At 43.8% G+C, this 22,624-nt stretch overlaps 1 protein-coding gene across 4 annotated transcripts in view; it reads left to right on the forward strand.

The window, feature by feature from the left end:
• Positions 1-3,698: 3,698 nt before the first annotated feature.
• The window catches only part of VPS54 (VPS54 subunit of GARP complex), an 81,471-nt gene continuing 62,545 nt past the window's right edge, over positions 3,699-22,624 (forward strand). The window contains exon 1 of one of the 4 annotated variants that reach the window (XM_084799546.1): positions 3,699-4,050. The gene's annotated coding sequence lies outside the window, so the exon portion shown is untranslated. Of the gene's footprint in view, positions 4,051-4,465; positions 4,488-22,624 lie in introns of those variants that run through there. The other 3 variants (XM_084799545.1, XM_084799548.1, XM_084799547.1) reach the window with 3 other exon arrangements.

Below are 22,624 nucleotides of genomic sequence, written 5' to 3' on the forward strand. Positions count from 1 at the left end.
GTCTGCCCTCATGGCATTCACTGCCTCTATAATGTCTCCAGGCCCTACTTTCCCTTCCCCCAATAAACTCCATTGATACCAGATCTATTATACGGAGTGTAACTCCTCACGGGGTACACCTTGGCATGGACCCTTCATCAGGCTACCCCGTCACTGTCACATCATCATTATAGACCCTAAGCCTGCAACACTTCCTGCCTGCTATCCATCCATCCATCCATCTATCTATCTACCTATCATTTAAAGACTGATCTAGTTTGGAGCAGAAGCCCATGCTTTTTGTCTCAGCACTTGGGAGGCATGAGGGTATTTGAGAGTTCTAGGCCAGTCTGGTTTACATAGCAAGTTCTAGAACATCCAGGAGTACATAGTGATGCCCTGTCTCAAACAAGGTTTCTCTTACATATAATCGTTAAGAAATGTAGGGAGAAAAAAAAAAAAAGCCAAGCAGACGTTTAGTAATATTGTAGCTAAGCAGGGCAGCATTTTCTACTGGATTTTCCTAATTTTCTATCGTCTGGACTTTGCAAAATGAGTAGTGATAGCAAATTCACGTAGCTTATTTCTTTCTAATGCTAAAATGATTCAAGTGATAGCAACCAAATGTATTATTTTGAACTTTCTTGTTAAACAAAATTACTTGCTGAATTCTTTTTTTGTGTGTGTGTTGAAAAACTGATCATCAATATTTGCTTTACTGTGTAGAGTTCACCTTACGAATTGTTCTGTGACAAGGTTAAAAATAAACATTTTGTTGGATCTGGGAAAAAAACCAAGTGCAATACTTAAGGTGTATTTTCTTCTTAGGGCAGTGTATCAACAGTAGGGAGCAAACCAGTTTGTCTTGTTCCGGGGTTGAGGAAACACCCAAGGCTCTCATCAGTCCATCTAAGTGCAAACTAAATCAACTTTTTTTTTTTGAAGAGGGGTGTGATTAAATAACTCTAACATATCTATTACTTCAGCTAATGTTTTACAGTTGGAAATATTTAAAATGTACTCTTCTAGAAAATTTGAAATATACATGGTTGACTATGGCTACTGTGTTGTGCCACAGACTACTAAGTTTTATTCATTTAAACCACCTTCCTGTTCAGATGTCTTCACCACAACCGCTGCTTATGCTCCACTCTGCTTCTACATGAACTCATATGGTTTTTATAAGAGAGCTAAGATTTAAGCGGACATTAAAGCCGGGTGGTGGCGGCACACACCTTTGATCCCAGCACCTGGGAGGCAGAAGCAGGTGGCTCTCCGGTTTGGAATCAGCCAGACCTACAGAATGTGTTCCAGGACATCCAGGGCTACACACAGAAATAGTCTCGAGTGCCCCGCCCCATTGTAGTTAAATAATAGTGTTAAATAATAGTGTGCTGATTAGTTTTTTGTTATCTTGTCACCAAGAAGAGTCATCTGGGAAGACAGAAGCTTGGTTGAGGAGTTGCCTTTACCCAGTTGCTTGAAGGCAGGAGGCAGGTCTGTGGGATATTTTCCTGGTTAGTGGTTGACATGGGAGGGCTCAGCCCACTGTGGGAGGTGCAAAGGGTTCTGAGCGGCTTAAGAAAGCAACCTGGGGCTGGAGAGATGGCTCAGAGGTTAAGAGCATGGGCTGCTCTTCCAAAAGTCCTGATTTCAACTCCCAGCAACCACATGGTGGCTCACAACCATCTATAATGAGATCTTCTGGCGTGCAGGTGTACATGCAGGCAGAACACTGTATATGTAATAAATAAATACATCTTTTAAAAATATTAAAAAAAGAAAAAAGAAAAAGAAAGCAAACTGAAGTGGTGGCGCACGCCTTTAATCCCAGCACGCAGGAGGCAGAGGCGGATTGCTGTTTAGTTCAAGGCCAGCCTGGTCTACAAAGCGAGTCCAGAACAGCCAAGGCTACACAGAGAAACCCTGTCTGGAAAAACAAAAAGCAAACAAACAATCAAAAAACCCCCAAAGCAAGCAAGCTAAGTGAGCTGAGAGGGAAAGCCATTCAGCAACAGTCCCCTTTAAGAACTGTTTCAGTTTTGACTTTTTGCTCTGACTTCCCTCAGTGACAGATTGTGACCTGGGAGTTGAAAGACGGAGCAAACTCTTTCCTTTCCAACTTGCATTTGGTCACGATGTTTTATCACAGTAATGGAGAAGCAAACTAGAAGATATAGTTCCTATACGCCGGGTGTACGCTCTCCCTCTTTGCTCTAACATTGCAGGGGTGGTTTGTTTTGTTTTGATTTTTCTTTGTGAGATAGAGCCACACATTGCCCAGACAAGCCTTGAGCTCCCACTGTGGGCTGAGGATGGCCTTGAACTCTTGATCCTGGTGTCTCTAGTCCAAACTGTTGGGATTACAGGGGTGCTCCGTTGTGCCTGCCTCCATTGTAGAGATCTGAATTCAGAAAAATATAACGCAGGAACTTTCTTGCCCTAGATTTGTGTGTGTGTGTGTTTCCCTTTCCCTGTGTCCTTTCTGTCCTCTAGTGAGTAAACTTTCTAACAGTGCTGTTCACTGTTTTCAAAGTGACTTCCTAAGACCTGCAGCAGTTTCTCTTTCCAGTCACCTACTGGGTTACGTTTTCACTTTTGTTTTATAAAATCGACTTTCGAAATGTGTGAAATTCATTTGTAGGAAAGAAATAATTTCAAAATGGAAGAAAACATTAAAATTAAGGAAAATCATCAAATGATTAAGGCTTCCTTCCCTCTTTCTTTCTTTCCAGATAGTGGTCTGAGCCTGACTCAACCAAAGGTGATTGGAGACTTAAAAAATAATACATTGTAATGTAAGACAAACCCTATCTTGCAAATTGTATTTTTTTTTTTTTTTTTAAACAGGGTTTCTCTGTGTAGCCTTGGCTGTCCTGGACTCTTCGTAGACCAGGCTGGCCTCGAACTCACAACGATCCGCCTGCCTCTGCCTGCAGATTGTGTCCTTACTAGTTTAAGATCGAAATTTTGTGTGAACTCTGCCTGATTTGCTGCTAGCAGCCACAGATATAGACCTTAGTAATAAGCACACACACCAAGTTTTTCCGGTTTTTTTTTTTTTTTTTTAAAAAGGGCAGAGACACCTGATTTAAGCGCCCGAGAATTGTGGCAGGTGATTGGAAGGCGTGGGTGATTAGGAGTTGACCTTTAACCTTTGAAAGGCATTAATTTTGGAAACAGAACCACGTTTGTTTACTATGGGGGGGTGGCGGCTGGGGGAGTAAGGAGAGGCGGAAGCTGGGGCTTCCATAGGTGGTGGGCGGCCGGGAGTCGGTTGGTCTGGGGGGGCCGAGGGGGTCCGCGCCCGCCGGGGAAGGCGGAAGGCGACGCTCGGCGGCTTCTCCCGACGACTAGGGAAGGGGAGGGTGGAGGGCGCGGGGGGAGGCGAAGCGCGGTGCGGAGAGCGCGTCTGCCTTTCCAAGGGCGACTAGAGGAGGCGCGGGCCGGCCACGCGGGGGGGACCCCGGCTCGGGGAGCCCCGGCTCCGCGGCGGCGGCGGCGGCTGCCCCGGTCTGGCCGCGGCCCTCCCGCCCCGGCGGAGCCGCGGTGGATTGTGGGCTGGGGGCTGCGGCGGGCTGGCGGCGGCCTGCTGCGCGCTCTCCGCCGACCTAGCCGCGCCGGGCCGGTGGCGTGAGGCGGGCGGCGGCGGCGGCGTGGGGAGCTGAGGCGCCGGGGGGCGGTGGTCGCGGCGCAGCGGCGGCGGCGGCGGCGGCGGCTCCCCTGGAGGCCGGGGATGTGGGAGAGGCGGCGGCGGCGGCAGCAGCGGCGGAGGCGGCGCTGCGGACCCGGGGGAGACTGCTGGCTGACAGGACACCCGGGCGAGACGTGAGGGGGCCCGCCGCGGCCGCTCTGCCCGTCCTCCCCCCCCCCCCACACCCCCGAGCGGCGCTGGGCTTCCCCGGGCCCGCTGGCCAGCAGGCGCGGGGCGGAGGCGGGAACCGGGCTCGGGCCCGGCGCGCAGGGCGGCGGCGGCGGCCGCGGCCACGGAGCTGCAGTCTCGGCGCGACGCGGAGGGATGGAGGCGGCGGTGCACTAGGCCTCGCCTGGGGCTGCCGCCCGGGACCGCAGGTAGGTGCCGCGCCGCGCCGCTACCCTCCCTCCCTCCTTCCCCTCCCCCCGACCCCGCGGTCCCCGAGGCCTCGCGATCCCACCCCCTCCCCCGTCCCCTCCTGCAGCCGGTGACCGCGCCGGGGCTTTCGCCGCCCCCCGCCGCCGGCACTTCCTCCTCGGTGCTCCCCCGGGAGCCCGGCCGGCAGCTGTGCCCCAGCCCCTGCCGGCGTCCGCTCCGGTCCCCTCGCCCCTCTCCCGGATCCGGGATCCGGAACTTCCCTCTGCCCCCAAACTTTCCCTCTCTCCTTCCAGCCAGACCCTTAGTGCCCACTCCCCCCCCCCCCCCCCAGTCTTCTGGAATACAAAGGCCGGCCTTCCCTGTTCTCCGTGGGGTGTTGGGGAACTTTTACCTGATCCTTACAATTAACCACTTGGCTTTCCATGTGTGTTTTAAGGTGTGTGTGTGTGTTTTAAATAATTTAATTTTGACCCATTATAGTTGTTAAATGTTTTAAAATTTTCCCCTTTCAACCAACTTTAGTTTTTGTTCATTATAGAGACGTCTTTTACTCTTGAAGAATGAAGTGGCAATGTTACTGTTTTCTAAGTGATTGCATTTCTGCTTGCTGAAACTCAGGCCAGGTCTTAATACATGTTCACTGGGCAAGGGGCTATCACGCTATATCATTTGTGTTATATGGAGAGATATGTGATTACTTGAGCTGCGAATTTTGATGGACATTCCGCGTTATAAATGGGGAGTTGTAATTGGAAAAGCATTTTGATTTCCTAGCAGTTAGAGCGGAACAGATGGAATGATGGGATTTGTTTGACTGTAGTTGGGTTTCCTAGAAGTGGGTGTTAATGCTCTACGTGGATCACCATTAGGTCAGGTTCATCACTTTGTACTTGATGGTTGTGGTTTATTGTGATTTGGCTAGTTTTAAACTGTGTTCTGGCAACCTTAGAACTGTTAACAGTACCAGTCTGTTCACAGTAGAACTATAAACACTATCCGTGTTTTGTTATTGATGCGCTTATAATTCGCTCTTGTATTATTACTACAGCATTTGGCTTTCTAAAATGTTCTCCATTGTTTTAAAAATAATAACTGGCAAAGTTATCTAAAGTTTACTGGGGATAAATTTGCATGTGTTTTTATATTTTGGAAAGGTTGCATTTTATTAATGAATAAGAATTTTAATTACAATCAGCTCTTATATAACCCATGAAAGGACAATTTGCAGAACCTATTTCCTGTCAATAAAGTTGGCTATGACTGTTTTCAACTTTTTAAAAAGACAGCTTTATGGCCTTAACACACTGTAAGGTTCACCCATTTAACCCGCTGGTATTTTGGTTCTACCTTTTAAGCCGGGCTGAAGTTGTGACCCAAGGCCTTGTGAGTGCAGGGAAGTCGCTCTACTGCAGCCACGTCCCGTCCCGTACAGTGTGAGCATCAGCAGTATATGATTTTTGAACACATACCCCTCAACCCTTTTGTACCCATTAACAGTTACCCCTAGTTTTTTCACCTCACCCCCACAGGCCTCCACTGTGGGTAGCCACTAAATCTCTTTATCTCAACATATGCTTAAGGTGGGCCCTTCTCATAAATGATGTGAGATCTTAACTTTTTGAAAAAAATATTTCAAAATAAATTTACATAGTATTAAAAAAATTTGGGTCAGGGAGTATGCTACTGATGGCCAGAATTTTATTTTATTTTATATTATATTATTTTATTTTATTTTTTTTTTGAGACAGGGTTTCTCTGGCTGTCTTAGACTCGCTTTGTAGACCAGGCTGGCCTCGAACTCACAGCTATCCGCCGCCTCTGCCTCCGAGTGCTGGGATTAAAGATGTGTACCACCATGCCCGGTGATCCCCAGAATTTAAAAAAAAAAAAAAAAAAAAAAGTGGATAGTTTGATTGTGGCGAAAGAAAGAAACAAAAAAAGCATGAATCACTTCAGTGACCTTAAGAATATTGGTGAGCTGAGGGCCAGTCTGATAAGTTGGAGAAATATTTTTGCTACTGAACACTGGAATATCAGGTTGGAAAAGACCGTGCAGGCCATTGTTGGCACACTTCCTTCTTGCCTCCCCATAGCTGAAACAGGAGGAGGAATTCTAGAGGGTAGACTAGGATGTGCTTATGTAAAGTGGTGAAAAGGGGAGTAGGCACCAGCTAGAAACTGTAATTGTTTAGATTTGTTTTTTAAAAATTCACTTTACCTCTTGGTCATAGCCCATCCCTCCTCTCCTCCCAGTCCCACCCTTTTCCCTCTCCCCTACCCTCTCCGTCCCCTCCCGTATTCCTCAGGAAAGGGGAGCCCCGCGGTCACTGCAGGGCTGTGTGGGTCCTCTTCCCCTGTGGCCTGGCAAGGCAGCGCTGCCAGGGGGAAGTGAGGAGAAAGCTGTACTAGGTCCCGGCCCGCATAGTCCTTGGCTGGGGCTTCAGGCTCAGCAAGCAAGCCCCTTTGGGCCCTGGCTAGTTGGTCTTGTGGCACTCCTGTCTCCTCCAAGTTGTCGTGTAGTGTTTTTTCCCTGTTTTGCCCCCCCCCCCCCCCCCCCGTGTCACTTTTCTCCGTAAGCATTGCCCAGTGTTTGGCTGTGACTTAGTGCCTGTTTTGAAGCACTGCTGGGTGGCGCCCCTCAGAGGACAGCTCTGCTAGGCTCCTGTCTGCAAGCATAGCCGAGTTATTTTTAGTAGTGTCAGGGATTGGCCCTTCTGCGTGGGGTGGGTTTGGGGTGGGCCAGGCATTGCTTGGGCCTTCTCTCAGTCTCTCACTGCTCTGTCTTTATCCTGCACATCTTGTAGGCAGGGTACATTTTGGTTTGAAGTTTTTGTGGGTGTGTTGGTGTTCCCTTCCCTCTGTTAGGAGTCCTGTCTAGTTAGAGGGTGTCCTCTTCAGCCACTGTGGCCCCTGCAATTGAGAGTCTCTGCCAGAGTCCCCCTCATATTCTCCCCAGGTCTCCAGCTTGTCACAGAGATGCCCCTACCCACAATCCTCCTGTGTCCCCACCCCTGCTCTCCCCAGGTCACATCTCCACGCTCAAATTTCTCTGCATTCTCTCTCCTACCTTGGTCCCTCTCTTCAACTACTCCCTCTGTCTTTGCTGTTTCCCCTTCTGAGTCATATTCCTTGGGTCCTCCTTGTTACTTCCCTTCTTTGGAAGTATTGCATTGTAGTTTGTTTATCTTGTACTATATGGTTAAAATCCACATATAAGTGAGCACATACCATGCGTGCCTTTTGGGTCTGGGTTACCTCATTCAGGATGATTGTTTCTAGTTCCATCCATTTGCCTGCAGATTTCTTTGTTTTTAATAGCTGAGGTATTACTCTATTGTATACCTGTGCCACGGTTTCTTTATCCATACTTTGGATGAGGGACATCTAGGTTGTTTCCAGATTCTGGCTATTATGAATAAAGCTGCTATGAACATAGTTTAGCAAGTGTTCTTGTTGTATGATGGGGCATCTTTTAGGTATATTGCCAGGAATGGTATAGCTGGCTCTTAAGGTAGAACTCTTGCCAATTTTCTGAGAAAGCCAGATAGATTTCTAAAGTGGTTGTATAAGTTTGCACTCCCACCAGGAGTCGGGGAATGTTCCCTTTTCCACATCCTTGCCACTTGGTTTTTGATCTTAGCCATTCTAATAGGTGTAAGATGGAATCTCAGAGTCCTTTTGGTTTGCATTTACTTGATGACTAAGGATGTTGAACATTTTTAAAAAGTGTTCCTTGACCATTCGAAATTCTTCTATTGAGAATTTTCTGTTTAGCTCTGTTCCCCATTTTTTAATTGGGTTATTTTGTTTGTTGGTGTTCAATGTTTTGAATTCTTCATAGATTTTGGATATTAGCCCTCTGTCAAATGCAGGGTTGGTGAAGATCTTTTCCCAATTGACAGTGTCCCTTGCCTGACAGAAGCTTTTCAGTAGCAGGAGGTCCTATTTATTAATTGTTGATTTTAGAGCTTGAGCTGTTGGTGTTCTGTTCCAGAAGTTGTCTCCTATGCTAATGAGTTCAAGGCTCTTCCCCACTTTTTCTTCTAATAGATTTAGTGTGTCTGGTGTGATGTTGAGGTTTTTAATCCCCTTGGGATTGAATTTTGTGCTGGGTGAGAAATATGGATCTACCAGCATTTTTCTACATGGAGACCTCCAGTTAGAACAGCACCATTTTTTGAAGATGCTTTCTTTTTTCCGTTGTATGGTTTTGGCTCCTTTGTCAAAATCAACTGTCCGTAGGTGTGTGGATCTTCAATTTGAGTCTATTGATCAATAGTTTAGATTTTTTGTGCGCATATATTTGACCACATGCTATTAGAGCTGGGCAAGAACTGGACGGACATTCCTCTAACCTTAGGGACAGGTGCTGACTGAGGTTCTGTGCAGATGAAATCCATGTCTTCAAAATGTTGAAAATGCCCTAAAGCATGACATGCATTATTTTGAGAAGTTATTTTAAAATCAATTTACATTACTTTTGTCTTTTTAATTTGGGTCAGGGAATAAGGAGCTGATCCCAAGATTAAAAAATAAATAAAAATGTATATTATAAACAACTGATGGGCCGGGCGTGGTGGCGCACGCCTTTAATCCCAGCACTCGGGAGGCAGAGGCGGGCGGATCGCTGTGAGTTCGAGGCCAGCCTGGTCTACAAAGTGAGTCCAGGACAGCCAAGGTTATACAGAGAGACTCTGTCTCGAAAAACCAAAAAAAAAAAAAAAACAACTGATGGACTGTTTGGTTCTGTCAGTATAAAGTTTGGAGAAAGAAGAAGAAAACCAGCATGGCTGGTTTGGGTGACCTTACCAGTTACCAGTAATTTAGTGAGCTGAGGGTCAGTTAGTGAAAAGTTGGATCAGATCTTACGTTGCTAACATTCTTTTTGTTTGTTGGTTTGATTTTGGCTTTTTGAAACAGGGTTTCTTTGTGTAGCCCTGGCTGTCCTGGAACTCACTCTGTAGACCACGCTGGTCTCAAACTCACAGAGATCTGCTTGCCTCTACCTGGCATATTGCAGTCGCGCACCACTGCACCCTGCAATTGCTAACATTATTAAAGATCCAAAATTTAAAAACAAGGGCATTTGGAGGCTTTCTTATCTTTTCTTTTTTCTTTCTTGCTGAGACAGGGTTTCTCTTTGTAGACTAGGCTGCCCTGGAACTCACTCTGTAGATCAGGCTGGCTTTGGACTCACATAGATCTGCCTGTTTCTGCCTCCCAAGAGCTGTGATTAAAGACGTGCGCCACCAGTGCTCAGCGAGACTTCGTTTCCTAAAGTTCCAGAGTCCTAACATCTAAAACAATGAATAGCACTCCAAGAATGATTTTGTTTTCCATTTTTGGAAGTGTCTGGAGATGTTTTGATCATTGCAATAACATCTAATGAAGGATGTTAATAAGCGTTATATTCCCCCCCCCCCCAAAAAAAAAACCAACAAAAACTATCTGAATCAAAGTATCAAAAGTACTATTAAAGCCTGTGATCTCCAGATTCTGGTAAGGGTTTGAGCTATTGTTACAGAGTCCCATTGGATGTCGTTTAGTGCGTTAGAGAAATATTTCATTCATCTCATAATTCTCTTTATCAAGGAAAGTGGTTGAGGGCAAAGCAAAAGCAAAGACGTTGATATAATGTAGATTTTGTTTTGTTTTTTGTTGGTTTTCAAATCTGAAGAAAAATACACCTTTGGGGGCTAGAGAAATGCTTAGTAGTTAAGAGCGCTGGCTGTTCTTCCAGAAGATCTGAGTTCAGTTCCCAGTGTCCACAACTGTCTGTAATTCCAGTTCCAGGGGATCTGATCCCCTCTCTGGCCTTCTTGGGCATCTTGCAAACATGTGATACACAGGCACATGTGCAGGCAAAACACATACATAAAATAAAATACATTAAAAAATAAAGATACCCCTTCCTCCTTAAAATGTCAGCCTTATATTGCTGTACATTTTAACTACTGTGTTTTGAATTGTTGATGATTCTTGCCTAGGTTTTTGGAATTAGTAGTAAACATACAATGCTATCTTCTTTAGCGAGACTGATCCTACCTCACCACCATCCACCCTTAACTCCTGGTAACTGTCAACATAGAAGCTAAACGTTTGAATAGTTCATGTATGTAAGTATGAATGTAGTAAGTGTCCAGAAATTTACTATTTTATACACAGATATCATTACTAAATCCTGTTGGTCTCACTTTTGACTCTGTTTTTAATTAATTAAATTTTAACAAAGATTCTTTTATTCATTATTTATACAGTATGCAGGCCAGAAGAGGGCACCAGATCTCATTATAGATGGTTGTGAGCTACCATGTGGTTGCTGGGAATTGAACTCAGGACCCTTGGAAGAACAACCAGTGCTCTTAGCCTCTGAGCCATCTTCTCCAACCCTTAATTAACTAATTTTTAAGTTAATGAAATTTTAAATTAATTAATCTTCTGAGATAGGTTTCTCTATATAGTTCTGGCTGACCTGGAACTTACTATGTAGACCGGGCTGACTTTGGACTTTGCCGTGATCCTTCTCTGTCTCCTGAGTACTAGGAAGCCTGTGCCACCGTACTTGGCTTTTTGGTGTTTTGTTTTTTTCCAGACAGGGTCTCTCTGTGTAGCCTTGGCTGTCCTAGACTCACTTTGTAGACCAGTCTGGGCTCGAACTCAAGCCGTCTGCCTCTGCTGGGATTAAAGGCATGTGCCACCATGCCCAGCTTAGGTGATGTTTTTAACAAGCAAAATTGATGATAAAAGATGATAGGGTCACCTTTGTTATTTACTATCTATGTGACTTTAGATAAATTATTTATAAAATGTTTCTGGGCTTCGGTTTTTTTTTCTCATCTAGAAAATAGTGTGATTGGTAATCACTGCAATACAAAGTTATTGTCAATTTGAGTGAACTTACGTGTAGGAAGATGCTGTGCTCCAGGGAGCCGAGTAGTCCAGTGTGGAGGGCATTAGGCTGAGGGTGCTTTGTCACTTCCAACATACTCTGTAAGAGTTGTTTCTGAAGAACAAATGAGGAAGCATATATAGAACTTATCAAAAGCAGTGTAGAAGTAGCAAATAATGACTGACAGCTCCTAGGGAAACGAGAAATACTCAATGTCTCTCCCTGCCTTCCTCTCTCAAAAGAACCATTTAGTACATCAGCATAAATGATGTATTCCTTGCTCTAGGGACTGACTTGAGTAGCATGTGAGGTTGGCTTATTGCAAGATTTCTGTCTGTCTTTTTTTCTGGTCTTTTTCTCTACTATTTTTTTTGTGTGGTAGTGATTAGTCTTTTTAAAGGGTTCCTTTATGATATTTGAGTTCCTTTCCTGATTTACCTTTATAGTCTCAGAGTCTCCGTAATTCTTCCCCACTCCCAAATATGTGATTTTTCCTTTTCTTCCAAATCTTTGCACATAGTGTTTGCCATTTATAGACTTTACATTGTCACTCCTCCCCAACCCCCATTGGTCTGACTTAACTTTTATCCTTCAGTTATTGGTAAGCTGTCATTGATATGCTTTTCTTTAAAAAACAAATTTATTTATGTGTATAGGTGTTTTGTATGTCTGTGTGTACTGTGCATGTGTCTGGTGCCCTTAAAGACCAGAAGGCGGCATTCATTGGATACCCGGGGACGAGAATTATAGATGGTTGTGAGCTGCTAAGTGGTTGTTGAGAACCGAGCCTGGATCCCCTGGAAGAGCAGCCAGGGCTCTTAACTACTGAGCCATATCTCTAGCTTCCTGGCGTTGACTTTTTATTATTGAAGATTTTTAAGCCATAAGTCAGAATAGTGGAGTGAGCACCCACACTCCCTTAAACACATTTTTTGTTTTTTGTTTTGGACAAATGTGTGTAGATATTTATCCCATTTTCAAACATGTACCTTCCAATTATAAGACTATACTTTTAAAAAAGATTTATTGTTTATATAGTATTCTGCCCGCCTGTGGACCTGCACACCAGAAGAGGGCCCATCTCACATTATAGATGGTTGTGAGCCACCATGTGGTTGCTGGGAATTGAACTCAGGACCTCTGGAAGAACAGCCAGTGCTCTTAACCTCTGAGCCATCTCTCCACCCTATAAGACTGTAGTCATGTCATCTAAGTTTATCAGCATTTACGTGGTAGCATTACTTGACATAGAGCCAATTATCTACAACTCCTGCCTTCTTGACATAGAATATAGCTGTCTTTTCAGGATTAACCTACTGCGTGACTGTTTAGTATTTCCAGTCTCCTCATAAGTTCAATTCCCCCACTCCCAAAAAAGTTTAAGTACCAAATTAATGTTCTATTCATCAAACCTGTCTACTTGGCAAACCCTTGAGGCCCACTACTTTAGCAACTTGTCTTCCATTTCAATACTCATTTCTCTTGATAAAAGAAAGACCTGCTCGCTGACTCTGGTAGCCTACATATTCAGTGTTCATCTGACTTGAACTTACTGTACTCAAAGGTGAATAAAGACAACGAGCGTAGAAGGCATGAAAAGTTAAGAAGCACTCTTTTAATCCTCCAGGGTAATGACTTAAAGTCAGGATCATAACTGGATGGCAAAGCCATTGATTGAAAGGCTCTTAGAAACAGGGTATTTATTCTCCATTGACTTGAATGGGCGGCTTTAGGGTTTGTTTTCTTCTCTTTGGCCAGGACACGAGAGTGCAATGTCACTGTTCCAGTTTGGTTTACTTTGACAAGAATTTCAGTAACAATACAGCTATATCAGTGATCCAGAGAAGGAAAAGGAAGTGTCCAGATTCCTGTGGGTTTTTCCTGAAGTATTTATATGCCAGGACAGAGTAAGCTTGTACCTACATGTGAATCTCAGTAACCACGATAATACTGTTAGGAGTTTCTGATGAGTGCTATTGAGAAAAACCTTGGACTTGTATTCTCTTACATGAGTGAACTGTTACACATATGTGCCAAAATATGGACAGCACACATGAAAGTAAGAAGAGACACCTTGAATTTCTAATATTACAATCATTTATAATTTATTCTAGCCAACATTTCGTTATTTTTTCCTTTTATTGAAAATAGATTTTTTTTTCACATAAAATATCCTGATAACTGTTTTCCTCTCCCTCTAGGCCTCCCATTTCCTCTCCATCGCCCATCCAGATCCATACTCTTTCTGTTTATTAGAAGACAAGTTTCTAAGGAATAATAAAAAAAATAAAGCGAGACAAAACAAATGCCAACACTTTGGAATTGAACAGAACAAACAAAAGGACAAGAGCCCGAGAGAAGGCACAAGAAACAGACGCACTCACTCCCACGCTCAGGGAAGCTTAAGCTGGAAGACCTGGGCAGGCCCTGGGCATACTGCTTCTGGGAATTCATACGAGCTTTGATGATGTTGATTAAGAGGGCCTTGCTTTCTTGTTGTTCTCTCTGCCCTCTGGTTCTTTCTGTTTGTTTGATTTTTTGAGACAGGGTCTCTTTGTGTAGCCTTGGCTGTCTTGGACTCGCTTTGTAGACCAGGCTGGCCTTGAACTCACAGAAATCAGCCTGCCTCTGCCTCCTGTGTGCTGGCATTAAAGGTGTAAACTACCATGCCGGGCCCCCTCTGATTCTTACATTATTTTTGCCTCCTCTTCCACAGGGTTTGCTGAGCCCTGAGGAGAGGAATTGCATGGGGGATATTTCACTTAGGGCTGAGTGTTCGAAGATCTCTTATTCTCTGTGTAATGGTTTACTGTGGATCTCTGTATTTGTTCCCAGCTACTGCAGAGGAAGCTTCTCTGGTGATGATGGCTGAGCAAGCCACTGATCTTATGCAGTATAGCAGAAGGTCATTAGGAGTCATTTTATTGCTATGTTCTTTGAGTACAACAGTAGTTTTACCCTAGGTCCCTGGGTTATCTTGTCTCAGGCACTTGGTCACCCAAGCAGTGGTGGATATGGGTTCTATCCAGTGATGTGAGCCTTCAGTCAGACCAGATATTTGTTGGTTAGTCCCAGAAGCTTTGTGACACCATTGTGTTAGCATGTCTTGCAAGTAGAACCCTATTGTGGATCAAAAGGTTTTTTGACTGGGTTGGTGTTGACATTATAGGTATGTACACTGTCCAGCTAATGATTAGTGTTTCTTGAAAGCCCATATCATTGCGGTTAAAGTTTAGCTTCAGTGTTGAGATTATTGTGAGGAGTCATGTATGTGACATGCAATTAAATTGGAAGTGCTTCATGACTACTAGGTTCTTCTTATTTAAGTCTTAACTTTAACAATACCATTTACAAAAAAGTTGGCTTTAAAAACTACAAAAAATATGGGAAGTATTTCTTAAAATATGAGACATTTTGAGAATTTTGTCGATAAACCTCAAGAAACCGACTAAAAGTAAGATTAAAGAGAAAAAAAGTGGTAGAGAGAGCAGGTGGGTAGAGAGTACTTATGTTCAAAGTAACCCTCCTGGCTTCTATCAAACTGGTCTTTGGTAGGATATTGCAAGTGTGGTTACTTTTTTCTTTTATGTATCAGTTAATTATAAATTTGGAGAAATCAAGTTAGTTTTTTTTTTTTTAAGATTTATTTATTCATTATGTATACAGTGCTCTGCCTCCCTGACAGAAAAAGGCATTAGATCACCTTACAGATGGTTGAGAGCCACCATGTGGGTTCTGGGAATTGAACTGAGGACCTCTAGAAGAGCAGTCAGTGCTCTTAACCTCTGAGCCATCTCTCCAGCCCCGCTATTTTTTTTTTAAAGCAGTGAGATTTAACTCATTCATCCTTACTGATCTTCCTCCATCCCTCACATTTTTCCTAAATTTAGATATAAAATTGTATTTTAAAAGTTAGTACTGTCAAGCCAGGCGTGGTGGCGCACACCTCTAATCCCAGCACTCGGGAGGCAGAGGCAGGCGGATCACTGTGAGTTTGAGGCCAGCCTGGTCTACAAAGCGAATCCAGGACAGCCAAGGCTACACAGAGAGACCCTGTCTCGAAAAACAAAACAAAACAAACAAACAAAAGTTAGCACTGTCTAGCTCTCAGCGGGGCTGGAGAATCTCAAGTAGGCATGTTATGAAAGATTATTGTATAAGTTAGCTACTTCAAATTCAGAACACATTTAAAAAAAACATTGGTTGTAAATTTTACACCCCAATAGCACTCAGCTCCCCCTGCCTTCATACTGCCCTCTTGCAACCTCCACTCCAACAGAGATTTAAAAAAAAAAAACCCTCATGGAAGCTGTAGTGTGGCTCAGTGTGCTCAACAGAATACTATCCTTTTGTTCATACTTCGCTTGCAAATGTTCCTGGCAATGACTCATTGGTCTAGTAAGAGGCCTCTGGCTTCTGCTACTCTGTCAGTACTGGAACCTCTCTGGGACTCCTCTCAGATGTCCTGTTATTGCCCCGTGTCGTGAGATCCTGTAGTTCTGGGTCTGTAGGACTGGTCTCTTCATGCACTCCAGTCATTTACCAATGAGGTGAATGTTGGGGTGGGCCAATTTAAAACCCTGGGTCTGGGTCTGAGAGGTATATGAGCTGCTCAGCCCACTGGCTCTCCGGGGCCAGCTCTTCCCTGCTGCCCAGGCATGATGCAGCGCTCACTGTACTGAGTATTGCAGCTGGTGTGGGACATGCCCAGTTCTCCCACTCCTACCATCCCAGCTCTCCTGCCTGCCATAGCTGGTGAGGGAAGAGTGTAAATGCATGCATTCCTCCCACACCCCAGCTCCCGAAATGACTTGGAGGCTTAAATATATTTACAAAAGCCTAGGCCAATATAGCTAAGCTAGTTCCCTGACTTGCTCATAACTAATATCCCATTTCTTCCGTTCTGACATGGCTGGTTACCTCTGCTCAGTTTCATATGTCCATGTTCTTCAGGGTCATGAGGTGCATCTCCTGCCTCTGACTGTCTCCCAGAGTTCATCTTTCTCCAGAATTCCTACCTCCTTATTTCCTGCCTCAGCTAACAGGTCATTACCTTTTATTGATAGGTAATGCTTCCATACAGACAGTCCTTCTACAGGTGAGGATGGAGAGGAGGCCATTTCTCCCTTGTCCATGCCACCACCCCTGAGGCCAGCTTACCCATTGTCAGCTCTACTGTGCTGCCCAGGTGAGGGGCAGGACCAGCTCTTCTGCTCTCATGACCACATGGGGCCAACTCTCCTGCCCACCCCCCACTCCCCTACTGACTCACATGTGACACAGCAGCCACACTTGCAATGCTTCTAGGGACAGGTTCAGAACACATTTCTTGTTGAAAGAAGTAGGATGTTTACTCATCGTAGCTTGTTTTCTTGGTTGGAATGGAGTGGTTGCCTCTTTGCTAAGAAGAATACAGTAGATCACACTGATGAAGATGTGCACTGCATTACCCTTAGGAAGAGTCTAGTCCTAATCTTACAGAATTCTTTTCACAATTAGTTGTGAGTTATTCCTGTCTCTTAACAGAGCAAAGACATAGCCAGGTGTGATAGTCCATGGCACCATACTCCAGGTGGTAGGGAGACTAGGGCAGGTGAACTGTAAGCTTATGTAGTAAGCTTAGGTTAAAAGTGTTGATGGGCAGCCTGGGCTACTTAGACTGTCTCAAAAACCTACCCCTATTTAAAAAAAAAAAGGGGGGGGGGAAATAAAGGGCTGGAGAGATGGCTCAGAGGTTAAGAGCACTGGCTGTTTTTCCGAAGGTCCTGAGTTCAATTCCCAGCAACCATATGGTGGCTCACAACCATCTATAATGAGATCTGGTGTCCTCTTCTGGCCTGGTGGCTAACATGCAGGCAGAATATTGTATAAATAATAAACAAATCTTTTTTTTAAAAGAAGATAAATAATTGAAAGAGTAAATTTATTTTTTAATTGAAGAGACTTTGTAGTGTAAAAGCAGAAGCATGGAGAAAGTCTGAGTTCAAATCCCATAGTTGTAATTACTTCCTTAAATATTTTGAAACCAAGTCACTTCTGAACCTCTTTTTCCGTGTAGTGGAAATGACCAACACAGTAGTCTGAATGGAGGCATTCAATTCTGAGCTACATAGTGTTTAGTAAAATGCTGATGATGGTGTACTTTTTAAAAAATTGTTTTTATATTGCTTCCTTTCATGACATCCTTGCTTTATTCATTAATAATACATATTTCATTTCTTTCTTGATGTAAGAAGACTTTAGAAAACCCCTTAGAACTAGTTGTGGGAGTGAAGCAATCTAGTTTTTGCTCTGGTTTCAGCTCCTCTCTTTCCTAACTCTCCCCGAGATAAGAGCACAGGAGCATGGTGTGAAGCAACTACCTCTTCTAGGTCAGTCTGCTGGGTTGGTGCCTAGCTCTGTGTTGACCTCAAGTTGAGGCATAAGCCTAAAGTGCCTCATAACCCCAGCTTGTTGTGACTTAGTCTCTCTCCTTCCCACTTTCCGGGTTTCTGATTGCCTTCCTATACCTTCCCCGTCCTTTGTATAGGCACGCAGTGGGAACCATTGTTCTGTGATCTGCTGCTTTCCTTTCTTTGGTTTTGCTTCTTCTTGTCCATACCGCCCCACCCCCACCCCAAGTCTCAAACACTAGAACTAAATAAAGAAGTGGAAATCCTCGATGTTAAAGTGTAAATATGTGAATGGGGAGGTAGGAATGTTAATCCTTTCTTGTTATTTTAAAACTAGATGTAGGGCTGGAGAGATGGCTCAGCAGTTGGAGGCTAGGCTCCCAACCAGAGTAAAACTAGGTGTATACAATACCAGCAGCAGTAGTTGCAGTTATTTGTTTTCCATGTACCAACTATTGTGTCATGAGCTTACAAAAGATATTGAAGTCTTACAACATTCCTATGTGCTATTTCTTTTTATAATGAGGACACTAAGATGCTTGGAGGCAAGAAAGCGATCAAATGCCATACAGTTGGTAAGTGATCAGAGTCTGTATGGCCTGTTCTTAAGCAGTGTGTTATGTTTTAGGAAAGAGAGCTGGAATCAAGTTTTAGAGACTCAAATACTGTTATATAAACAAATATATTATGGACTTGGGATTTTGTTTTTGAATGTATATGAACCTATATGAGCCATTGTTAATGGCACGTGTGGCCTTATCTAATTTTCCACAGTATGCATTTATTTGTTCATTTCGTGAACATTCATAAATTAATAAAATACATATATTTGGTGCTAGGTGTAGTATAGGATGATAAGTGAGGCAGTGTAAGTTTTTACAGTACAGTGGGGAAGGCAGGGAAGAAGCAGATAAAAGGCCCCTGTAACGGAGGAAGTGGTTTAACCAGAGCGCTGAAGGGCTGGCATGGTGAGTCTAGACACAGGGCATCTACCTCACTAGGCAGAGAGAGAGGCACTGCCAGCAGGCTATTGTGTCTCCTGCACACGGTCACACGAGATTTTATATAAGAGAGAGATTGTGCTTGAAGTTCTTCTTTATGATAACACAACTGAGGCTTGTGAAATAGTAGCTGAGCTCTTTTTGGAGACAGGGTCTTGCTGTATATATAGCCCAGGATGGCCTCAAACCTTCAGTCTCTTTCAGCTCTCTACATGCTATAATTCACCTGGACTGCAACAGTGCTGTTTTTCATTTCTTCATCTTCTGTTCCTCTTCAGCTGCTGTATCTGACTTTAACCTCCATTGTTGACTTGATACTGCTTTGTGGAATAGCTTGTGATTTCTTTTCTTTTCTTTTGGTTTTGTTTTGTTTTTTGAGACAGGGTTTCTCTGTGTAGCCTTGTCTGTCCTGGACTCGCTTTGTAGATCAGGCTGGCCTCGAACTCACAGCAATCAGCCTGCCTCTGCCTCCTGAGTGCTGGGATTAAAGGCGTGCGCTATCATGCCCACCAAGACTCAAGGGTTTTTGTTTCCTCTGTTTCTCATTATTAGTTTATTAGTGCATTTTGGTCTAATAGTTCTGCTTTTTCTTCCACCTTAAAAAAAACCTTAAGTGTATGCTCATAAGAGTGTGCATATTTGTGCATGTGTGTTTGAGAGGCTGTTTGTGTGTGCCATGTACCCACAGACCTTAGAGGAAGGTGTTGGATCTGTGGGCCTGGAGTTAGAGGCAGTTGGAAGCTGCCTGATGTGTGTGTGTGTGTGTGTGTGTGTGTGTGTGTGTGTGTGAACTGAATTCTGGTGTCTGAAAGAGCAGCTGCTCGTAACCACTGACTTCTTTCTCTGCAGCCCTGTTTTAATCACAGTTTCTCCTGGTGCTGGTGATTGAACCTAGGACGTGCAGCATGTGCTCTGCTATTGAGGTTCATCCTCATCCTCTCCAGCTTGTGAAAAATACTTTTCCTTTAGAATGTTGAGTCTTCTTAAATTCTGTACTCGGTAGTTTTTACCTGGAGTAAAGTACAAAGCAATGCTAGGGTCTTAAAGTTGATTACAACTGCCTTGTGGATAAAGCTCACACTTCTTTATGAATTGTCCTGCTTAAGGACTATTTAATGGGGAGTCGGGGGAGGAAGAGAGCAGCTACTCAGGAGGCAGAAGCAGGCAGGTCTCTGAGTTTGAGACCAGTGTGGCCTACAGATAGAGTCCCAGGGGAGCCAAGAGTACACAGAAAAACCCTGTCTCAAAAAAGAAAAGAAATTAACCCTCATTAACACTTGTCATGAGAATTGACGATCGTGTTTTTCACTGAGCTTCTCAGTGAAAATGTACATGAATGGTTGAGTTGAATTAATAAATCATTTTATCTTGTTTTGACTAAAGGAATTCTAGTAAATTATGCAGTGAATCCCAAAACAGGCTGCAGAGAAAACTTAGATAAAGGATAATCCTAACAAATGGAAGCATAAATAAAAACAGTACAGAACTTGCTCTGTTCCTAATATGAATGTTTTGGTTATCATAAATAAAACTTCATTAAAGAGTTGTTAAGCTTAATTTCACTATGTAGCTTTTGTTTATTTGTTTGTTTTGTTTTGTTTTTGTTGAAGGAAAAAATGTACCAAATTTGCTTATTCTGGACTTAAGAGTAATAGTTAGTAAAACGGATAGTTTTAGAATGTCTGTGTTTCTTCGAAGTATTTTCTGTGTGTGTGTGTGTACACATACAAGGATATATATGCAACATATATATGTATATGGGTGCACATATGTGCACATGCATATGGAATCCAGAGGGGACAGCATTTGGTGGTGTTCCTCAGGTACTGTCAACCTTTTCGAATTTGAGACAGTCCCTAGCCTGGTCTGGACCTCAGTAAGTAGGCTAGGCTGACCGGTGGAGAACCTGGGATCACCCTGTGTTTCTCACTCTGCATTGGGGTTACAGTGCATACTACGATGCCGAGCTATTATTTGTTTGTTTTGAGCCAGGGTTTCTCTGTGTACCTTTGGTATCCTGGACTCCCTATGTAGACTGACTGGGCTGGTCTTGAACTCACAGACATCTGCCTGCCTTTGCCTCCCTGAGTTCTGGGATTGCAGGTCTGCACCGTCACGTCCAGCCAGGTCTTTGAGTTTGTAAGGCAAGCACTATATTGACTGAGCTATGCTCCCAGTCTTGTAATCTTAATTGTTAATACATTATTGTTAATTGGCTAGATATACTATACATTTCCTTCTAATTTAGTTAAAAGTTTGGCTATTTGAACTTTTTTTTGTTTGATTGTTTTGTTTTTTTTTTTGTTTTTTATAGGTTTTTTTGAGAGAGGGTTTCTCTGTGTAGCCTTGGCCATCTTGGACTCACTTTGTAGACCTGGCTGGCCTCGAACTCACAGTGATCCACCTGCCTCTGCCTCCCGAGTGCTGGGATTAAAGGCTTGCGCCACCACGTCCGGCTTTAGGTTTTTGTTTTTTGAGACAAGGTTTCTCTTGTAGTCCTGGCTGTCCTGGACTCCCTTTGTAGACTAGGCTGTCCTCCAACTCACAGAGATCTGCCTGCCTCTGCCTCCCGAGTGTGCCACCATGCCCGGCTTTGAACTTTTTTACTTTAAAATATCTAGGATTAGTTGGGTGTGGCACACGCCTTTAATCCCAGCACTTGGAAGGCCGAGGCAGAAGGATCTCTGAATTGGAGACCAGCCTGGTCTACAGGGTGAGTTCTAGGACAGCCAGGACTACAAGAGAAATTCTCTCTTGAGAGAGAGAGAGAGACACACACACACACACACACACACACAGAGACAGAGAGAGAGACAGAGAATATGTATAAGACTATATGCCAGGATTATTATTATATGAACAATAGTAGAGACTGAACCCCAGGTCTCTGTGCATGCTAGGCAAGAACTGTACCGCTTAATCATGTTCCCATGTGCTGTCTACTTGACATAAGCTAGAATTTGTCTGGAGAGAGGAAACCTCAATTTAGAAAACACCTCTATCAGATTGGCCTGTAGGCAAGTCTGTAGATCATTTTCTTGATTAATGATTAATGCAGCCATGCCAGCCCTAGGCATGTGGGCCTGGGTTGTATAGGAAAACAGCCTCATCAAGGGATGTAAGCAGCACTCCTCCAGGATCTCTGTTCCAGTTTCTGCCTCAGATTTCCCCCTTGACGGACTATGTAGGTTGAGATGTGTGAGCTAAATAAATTGTTTCTCCCAAGTTGCCATTGGTTAGTCTTAATCACAGCAGTGGAAAGCAAGACAGAACACTTTCACCTTCTTTTTACTTTTGCTTTTTGGACAGGGCCTGGTCTTAAATTCACTTTATAACATAGGTGTCCTTGAACTCACTTATAACAAGATGATTAAAGTTGCAGTGTTCTTGTCTTAGCCTCTGTTGTGTAAACTGAGGAGATGACCACCCCAAGGTATGGATGAGGGGGAGATCGAGAGAGGAAGAAAAAGAGACAGCCAAGAGAGAGGGGCAAGAGAGAGGGCCAAGACAGCATGCAGCTGAAAGAAATCCTAGGGCTATAAGGGGTGAGAAGCCAGGGAGGAAAGCCCCTGAGCTGGAGAAGTTTAAGGTAGGTTCAGTGTGGGAAGAGCCGGGTGGACTCTGAAAGGTGTACAGGTACGTGGGACACTGAAGGGCCGCATGTGCTGTGGTTATGCTAATAGGTGCTGCAGCTGGCCATTTTTGTCCTGGGCTTCCTTTGGCCCTGACACCTAGCTGATGCTGGAATTATTTTATTCATATTTTCAAGTATTTGTATATTTACTTTCTGGGGCATGTGTAATCTAGAAATGAAATCTTTTAAGGGAGAAAGGGGAGAAGATGGCATGAATATTTCAGAAGGGCACAGAGTAGCCTTCCCAGAGACAAAGCAGTCCAGAGAGCATCTTAAAGGAGAGTTAGGCTGGCTACCTTTCTGGAAGAGTGTATCCACAGGAAATAAGGAATAAGAAGATAAACAAAGGAAGACACATTAATATTAGATTGTAAGAGCCTTGAGTGCCACTTAGTGAAATTTGAGATTGTTTAGGAAGTAATAATTTTTGAAAGTTTTTGAGCTGAAGTATAAAAGGATGAAAACTTACTAGATTAATCTTAAAACTCTACACATTACTATTCTTTTTGGACAGGGTCTGGTCTTGAGTTCACTTGAGTAACGTAGACGACCTTGAACTCACTTTATAGCAAGGTGATTGAAGTTGCTCTTGTCTTAGACTGAAGCGGAAACGAGTTAGAAGTCTGTAGAATGACAGGACAGGCGGTTTTAGATGGT

Source organism: Acomys minous (assembly GCF_964271855.1).
Source record: "Acomys minous genome assembly, chromosome: 10".
NCBI lineage: Eukaryota > Metazoa > Chordata > Mammalia > Rodentia > Muridae > Acomys > Acomys minous.